The sequence below is a fragment of the Nicotiana tomentosiformis genome, chromosome 5 (genome assembly GCF_000390325.3).
Source record: "Nicotiana tomentosiformis chromosome 5, ASM39032v3, whole genome shotgun sequence".
Classification (NCBI taxonomy): Eukaryota; Viridiplantae; Streptophyta; class Magnoliopsida; order Solanales; family Solanaceae; genus Nicotiana; species Nicotiana tomentosiformis.
The window spans coordinates 46,584,065-46,592,313 of NC_090816.1; positions in this window are offsets into that span (position 1 = coordinate 46,584,065).

An 8,249-nucleotide genomic window follows, 5' to 3' on the forward strand; every position below is an offset into this window, starting at 1 on the left:
CACATGCTGGTGCCATAAAGGTTGCAACAAGGAAATCAGACCTCTTCAAAGAAAAGCAAATGGGTAATGAAATGCTGAGGGAATTCATATCCCGATTTCAATGTAACGCATGGAATTGCCACCGGTCACAAACGATTGGGTTGTCCAAGCTTTCACCCAGCGATTGAACGAGCAAAGTTCGATAGCATCACGTCGGCCGAAGCACAATTTGATCGAGTATCCAGCAATAACTTGGGCAGATATACACAACCGATATCAGTTGAAAATTAGGGTCGAAGATGACCAGTTGGGAGCTCCGTCTGGACCCATCCACCAGAACATGAGAGCTATTAAAAACCAAAGGGAGATCGACAGAGAACAAAAGTCGAACAGAGACCGATATCAACCGTACGTCGCAGATCGGATGAACAACGGTTCAACATGCAATACCGCTCGGAACAATCGAAGGATTGATCGAGGGAAAAATTCTCGGGGAGGGAAAAATTCTTGGGGACTTATAAGCAAGAGCGGCTTTGATAAATATGCCGATCCTATAGAAGCACCTCGATTATCGGATTATAACTTTAGCGTTGATGCATCCGCCATCGTGTTGGCTATCAGACTTATCAAAGACACTAAATGGCCTCAACCCATGTAGACCGATCCTTCCCAAAGGAATGCCAATCAAATGTGCGAATATCATGGCACCCATGGCCACAAAACGGAAGATTGCAGGCAACTAAGAGAGGAAGTAGCCCGGTTATTTAACAAAGGCCACCGTCGGGAATTTTTGAGCGATAGGGCGAGGAACCATTTTAAAAACAGGGATTTTGGCAAGCAAAATGAGCAGGAAGAACCACAACACGTCATTCACATGATCATCGGCGGTGCCGATACCCCTCAAAGACCAGTGCTTAAACGCACTAAAACATCGATTGTGACAGTAAAGAGATCTCGAACTCAGGATTACACACCCATATGAACTTTGTCCTTCAATGATGAAGATGCAGAAGGGGTTGTACAACCTCATAACGATGCACTCGTAATATCCGTACTCATGAATAAAACTAAAGTTAAGTGTGTGTTGATTGATCCAGGTAGCTCGGCCAACATCATCAGGTTGAAGGTCGTAGAGCAGCTCGGCCTGCGGGACCAGATCGTACCCGCAACCCTGTTTCTAAATGGATTCAATATGGCATGCGAAACCACCAAAGGCGAGATAACTCTACCAATAAACGTGGCCGGAACCATCCAGGAAACGAAGTTTCATGTGATCGAGGGTGACATGAGGTACAACGCCCTTTTCGGAAGGCCATGGATCCACAACATGAGAGCTGTACCTTCGAACCTACACCAGACCCTCAAATTCCCAACATCGAGAGGAGTCAAAATAGTGTACGGAGAATAACCAGCCGCAAAAGAAATGTTTGCCGTAGAGGAAGCAAAACCAATATCCTCGCCTTCGTCAGTAAAGGGATCGAGCTCAGAAGGAGAACAAGACACCAAATAGCAATCACAGACATCAGCTTCGACCCAACCAGATAACCAGATGATCGAAGAAGATAATGATCATAGGGTCCCTCGATCCTTCGTGATTCACGATGACTCCGACGCCACCAAATCAACAATTGAGGAATTGGAACAAGTCACACTAATCGAGCACTGGCCCGAACGAAAGGTATACTTGGGAACAGGGTTGAGCCCCGAACTCAGGAAGAAACTTGTTCAATTTCTTATCGATAACATTGATTGTTTTGCCTGGTCCCATTTAAATATAAGAGGGATTCCACCAGGCATAACGACGCATCGGCTAAGCTTGGACCCTAAGTTCACACCGGTGAAGCAAAAGAGAAGACCCCAGTCCGAGGTAAAACACGCATTTGTAAAAGACAAGGTAACCAAACTTCTCAAGGTAGGGTCCATTCGGGAGGTGAAATATCCTGAATGGTTAGCCAATATAGTTGTAGTGCCCAAAAAAGGAAACAAACTTAGAATGCGCGTGGACTATAAGGATTTGAACAAAGCATGCCCCAAAGTTTCTCTTTAGCTACCCAACATCGATCGCATGATCGATGCCACGGCCGGTCACGAGATCCTCACTTTTCTCGATGCCTATTCCGGGTATAATCAAATCCGGATGAACCCGGAGGACCAGGAAAAAGACTTCATTTGTCACCAAATATGGAACATATTGTTATAAGGTGATGCCCTTCGGGCTAAAAAATGCGGGGGCTACTTACCAACGCCTAGTAAATAAAATGTTCGAAGAACAAATAGGTAAATCAATGGAAGTTTATATTGATGACATGCTAGTTAAGTCCCTGCGTGTAGAGGACTATCTGACCCATTTGCAGGAAACGTTCGAGATTTTGAGGAAATACAACATGAAGCTCAACACCGAAAAATGTGCTTTCGGGGTCGGTTCGGGCGGCTTCATGGTGTCAAATCGGAAAATCGAGATTAACCCCGATAAAATCAAGGCCATCGAAGACATCACCATCGTGGACAGCGTAAAAGCTGTACAAAGGCTAACGGGACGAATCGCAGCCCTAGGCCGATTCATTTCGAGATCATCAGATCGAAGTCACAAATATTTCTCCCTACTCAAAAAGAAGAATGATTTCGCTTGGACCCCGAAATGCCAACATGCATTGAAGGAACTGAAACAATATCTATCAAGCCCACCACTACTTTACACTCCAAAAGTAGACGAAAAACTTTGCTGATACTTGGCAGTATCAGAATTCACAGTAAGCGGTGTCCTAGTTCGGAAAGAGAAAGGTACACAATTTTCCATTTATTATATAAGTCGAACCTTAGGAGAAGCAGAAGCCAGATATCCACACCTAGAAAAAATTATCACTTGCACTGATAAGCGCCTCTAAGAAGTTACGACCATACTTTCAATGTCACCCCATATGCGTATTAACAACTTATCCACTTCGTAATATTTTGCACAAGCCCGAACTATCAGACCGATTGGCCAAATGGGCCGTCGAACTCAGTGGGTACGATATCGAATATCAACCCTGTACGGCCATCAAGTCTCAATTTTTAGCAGATTTCGTGGCCGATTTCACGCCAACCCTCGTACCCGAAGTCAAAAAAGAATTCCTGCTGGAATCGGGTACGTCCTCGAGGTATGGACCCTTTTTACGGACGGGGCCTCGAACGTAAAAGGGTCCGGGTTGGGCATAGTTTTAAAGCCACCCACAGGTAATACTATTAGGCAATCTATTAAAATTACCAGGTTGACTAACAACGAAGCTGAGTATGAGGCTATGATTGCAGGTCTTGAGTTAGCTAAAAACTTGGGAGCAGAAGTCATTGAAGCTAATTGTGACTCTTTGCTGGTGGTAAGTCAAGTAAACAAAACCTTTGAAGTTCGAGAAGATAGAATGCAATGGTATTTGGACAAACTACATGTCACTTTGCACCATTTCAAACAATGGACTTTACAGCATGTTCCACGAGAGCAAAACAACGAGGCTGATGCACTTGCGAATTTGGGATCGTCGGTCGAGGAAGGTGACTTGAGCTCGGGGACTGTCGTTCAACTCTCGAGATCCGTGATCGAAGAAGTTCATGCCGAGATAAATTCTACGAGCTTAACTTGGGATTGGAGAAGTAAGTATATTGAATACTTAAAGAGCGGAAAGCTCCCATCAGACCCTAAAGATTCAAGGGCCCTACGGACTAAAGCTGCTCGATTCACGTTGGCTTCAGATGGAACGCTATACCGAAGGACATTTGATGGACCATTGGCAGTATGCTTGGGTCCGGGAGATACCGATTACATCCTACGTGAGGTGCACGAGGGCACTTGTGGGAATCACTCCGGCACCGATCCATTAGTCTGAAAAATAATCAGAGCAGGGTATTATTGGATCGATATGGGCAAAGATGCGAAGGAATTTGTTCGAAAATGTGACAAATGTCAAAGGTTTGCGCCAATGATCCATCAACCCGGAGAGCAACTTCACTCAGTCCTATCCCTATGGACATTCATGAAATGGGGAATGGATCTCGCCGGCCCTCTGCCATCGACCCCAGGCAAAGCCAAATTCATTTTATTTATGACTGACTATTTCTATAAATGGGTTAAAGCGCAGGCATTTGAGAAGATAAGAGAGAGAGAAGTTATAGACTTTATCTGGGATCATATCGTGTGTCGATTCGGGATACCAGCCGAAATAGTATGTGATAATGGGAAACAATTTGTTGGCAGCAAAGTGACGAAATTCTTCGAGGATCACAAAATAAGAAGGATATTATCAACACTGTACCACCCCAGTGGGAACGGACAGGCCGAATCAACAAACAAAACTATCATTCAAAACCTAAAGAAGAGGCTGAACAACGCTAAAGGAAAGTTGAGAGAAATCCTACCCGAAGTCCTTTGGGCATACCGAACAACATCAAAATCTAGTACAGGGGCAACCCCGTTCTCCTTAGTATATGGGTCTGAAGCATTGATACCAATCGAAGTCGGCGAACCCAGTGCCAGATTTCGATACACGACAGAAGAATCAAATAACGAGGCTATAAACACTAGCCTTAAATTATCGGACGATAAACGAGAAGCTGTTCTCGTCCAATAGACCGCCCAAAAGCAACTAATCGAAAGATACTATAATCGAAGAACCAAGCTCCGCCATTTCAAGCTCGGGGACTTAGTGCTTAGGAAAGTCACCCTCAATACCCGAAATCCGAACGAAGGAAAACTAGGACCAAACTGGGAAGGACCATACCAGGTTCTCGAGAACGTCGGAAAGGGATCATACAAGCTCGACATTATAAACGGCAAGCAACTATCAATCAATTGGAATGTGTCACATCTAAAATGATACTTCTGCTAAGGTACGACCCTTCCATATTTAATTGCATTTCAAAACTGACCCCTGCAGAAATCCGATCAGGAGCTGAGATGGATCCTTCAACACGAAGCCATAGATCCGAAAGCACACGTTGCACTCTTTTACCCTTAGACCGGTTTTATCCCAAATGAATTTTTCGGCAAGGTTTTTAACGAGGCAACCAATGATCGTGCTGCACTTACAACAGTATCCGAGGCCTCTTTACAATCGACCTCGAATAATGGGGGGGCATTAGCCCTCAAATATATCAAGTTTTGATGCAAGAAATTCATTTTGCAACAACGGGGTTCCAATAGGAAAAGTTGTAAGAGCCAAATGGTCAAAACGAACCATGCTCATGTAGTTGGCCCGAACCCATGCGCGAAACTTGAACACATGTATGGTAACTTGCAAAGAAAGTTCTCCTCTTTACCGACATCTTATATCCAAGAAAAATTCCTCTATTTGGAGATTCATTACGCAAATAGAATTAAGATAAATTCGACCATTACGCCTACGGGCTACATTACATCGAGTTCGAATCATTCACTCGACTACTAAGCCTACGGGCTACGTTTATTTTGAGTTCGATCAAACACTCACTCGACCATTACGCCTACAGGCTACATTACTTCGAGTTCGAATCATTCACTCGACTACTAAGCCTACGGGCTACTTTTGTTTCGGGTTCAAGGAAACACTCACTCAACCATTACGCCTACGGACTACATTACTTCTAGTTCGAATCATTCACTCGACTACTAAGCCTACGGGCTACTTTTGTTTCTAGTTCGAGCAAACACTCACTCGACCATTATGCCTACGGGCTACATTACTTCGAGTTCGAATCATTCACTGGACTACTAAGCCTACATGCTACTTTTATTTCAAGTTTGAGCAAGCACTCACTCGACCATTACGCTCACGGGCTACATTACTTCAAGTTTGAATCATTCACTCGACTATTAAACCTATAGGCTACTTTTGTTTCGAGTTCGAGCAAACACTCACTCGACCATTACGCTTACGGGCTACGTTACTTCGAGTTCGAATCATTCACTCGACTACTAAGCATACGGGCTACGTTTATTTTGAGTTCGATCAAACACTCACTCGACCATTACACCTATAGGCTACATTACTTCGAGTTCGAATCATTCACTCGACTACTAAGCCTACGGGCTACTTTTGTTTCGGGTTCGAGGAAACACTCACTCGACCATTACGCCTACGGGCTACATTACTTCTAGTTCGAATCATTCACTCGACTACTAAGCCTACGGGCTACTTTTGTTTCTAGTTTGAGCAAACACTCACTCGACCATTACGCCTACGGGCTACATTACTTCGAGTTCGAATCATTCACTGGACTACTAAGCCTACGGGCTACTTTTATTTCAAGTTTAAGCAAGCACTCACTAGACCATTACGCCCACGGGCTACATTACTTCGAGTTTGAATCATTCACTCGACTATTAAGCCTATAGGCTACTTTTGTTTCGAGTTCGAGCAAACACTCACTCGACCATTACGCTTACGGGCTACATTACTTCGAGTTCGAATCATTCACTAGACTACTAAGCCTACGTGCTACTTTTATTTCGAGTTCGAGCAAGCACTCACTCGACCATTACGCCTACGGGCTACATTACTTTGAGTTCGAATCATTCACTCGACTATTAAGCCTATGAGCTACTTTTGTTTTGAGTTCGAGCAAATACTCACTCGACCATTACGCCTACGGGCTACATTACGTTGAGTTCGAATCATTCACTCGACTACTAAGCCTACAAGCTACTTTTATTTCGAGTTCGAGCAAGCACTCACTCGACCATTATGCCTACGGGCTACATTACTTCGAGTTCGAATCATTCACTCGACTATTAAGCCTACGAGCTAATTTTGTTTTGAGTTCGAGCAAATACTCACTCGACCATTACGCCTACGAGCTACATTATGTTGAGTTCGAATCATTCACTCGACTACTAAGCCTACGGGCTACTTTTATTTCGAGTTCGAGCAATCACTCACTCGACCATTATGCCCACGGTCTACATTACTTCGAGTTCGAATCATTCACTCGACTATTAAGCCTATAGGCTACTTTTGTTTCGAGTTCGAGCAAACACTCACTCGACCATTACGCTTAGGAGCTACATTACTTCGAGTTCGAATCATTCACTCGACTACTAAGACTACGGGCTACTTTTATTTCAAGTTCGAGCAAGCACTCACTTGACCATTAAGCCTACGGGCTACATTACTTCGAGTTCGAATCATTCACTCGACTATTAAGCCTACGAGCTACTTTTGTTTTGAGTTCGAGCAAATACTCACTCGGCCATTACGCCTACGGGCTACATTACATTGAGTTCGAATCATTCACTCGACTACTAAGCCTACGGGCTACTTTTATTTCGAGTTCGAGCAAACACTCACTCGACCATTACGCCTACGGGCTACATTACTTCGAGTTTGAATCATTCACTCGACTACTAAGCCTACGGGCTACTTTTATTTCGAGTTCGAAAAAGCACTCACTCGACCATTAGGCCTACGGGCTACATTACATCGAGTTCGAATTATTCACTCGACTACTAAGCCTACGGGCTACTTTTATTTCGAGTTCGAGCAAACACTCACTTGACCATTATGCCTACTGGCTACATTACTTCGAGTTCGAATCATTTACTCGACTTGTAAGCCTACGGGCTACATGACATCGAGCTCGATTCATTGACTCAACTAATAAACCTAAGGGCTACATCACTTCAAGTTTGAATAAGCACTCGCTCGATTTTAGAGGCTACGAAGTCCAAATTTGATTAAGTTGTTTGAATCCTTGTAAAAACATTCATAAGGCATGAATAAAGTCTTCACAAAATAGAAGCAAGTCGGCAAAATTGTCTATATACAAATTGGTCTACATGATTGATTACAACATAAAAATTAAGGACTAAGCTTCCTGGTCATCCTCAGAAGCGGTCTCTTCTCTATCGGGCTCCCCCCAATTCTCGGATCCGCTCTCACTCCCATCATCATTATCATTGTCATCATCATCTTCATCGAAAACCAGGGCTTCAGCATCGGCTTCAAGTTCTTTGGCCCTTTTTATCTCTTCAGCGAGATCGAAACCACGAGCATGGATCTCCTCGAGGGTTTCCCTCTGAGATCGGCACTTAGCAAGTTCGGCAACCCAATGTGCTCGAGTATCGGCAGTCTCGACTACCTCTCTTGCTTGGACCTGGGCAGCTTCAGCATCGGCCCGATAGGCGGCCACGAGTGCATCCGCATCGGCCTTTGCCTTTTCGGCATCAGATTCGGCCTTGGCAAGTACAGAGGCCAGCCGAGCCTTGAGCTCCTCTATTCTTCTTTCTTGAACCAGGCCTTTTTCCTTCATTCTCTAAAGTTGGG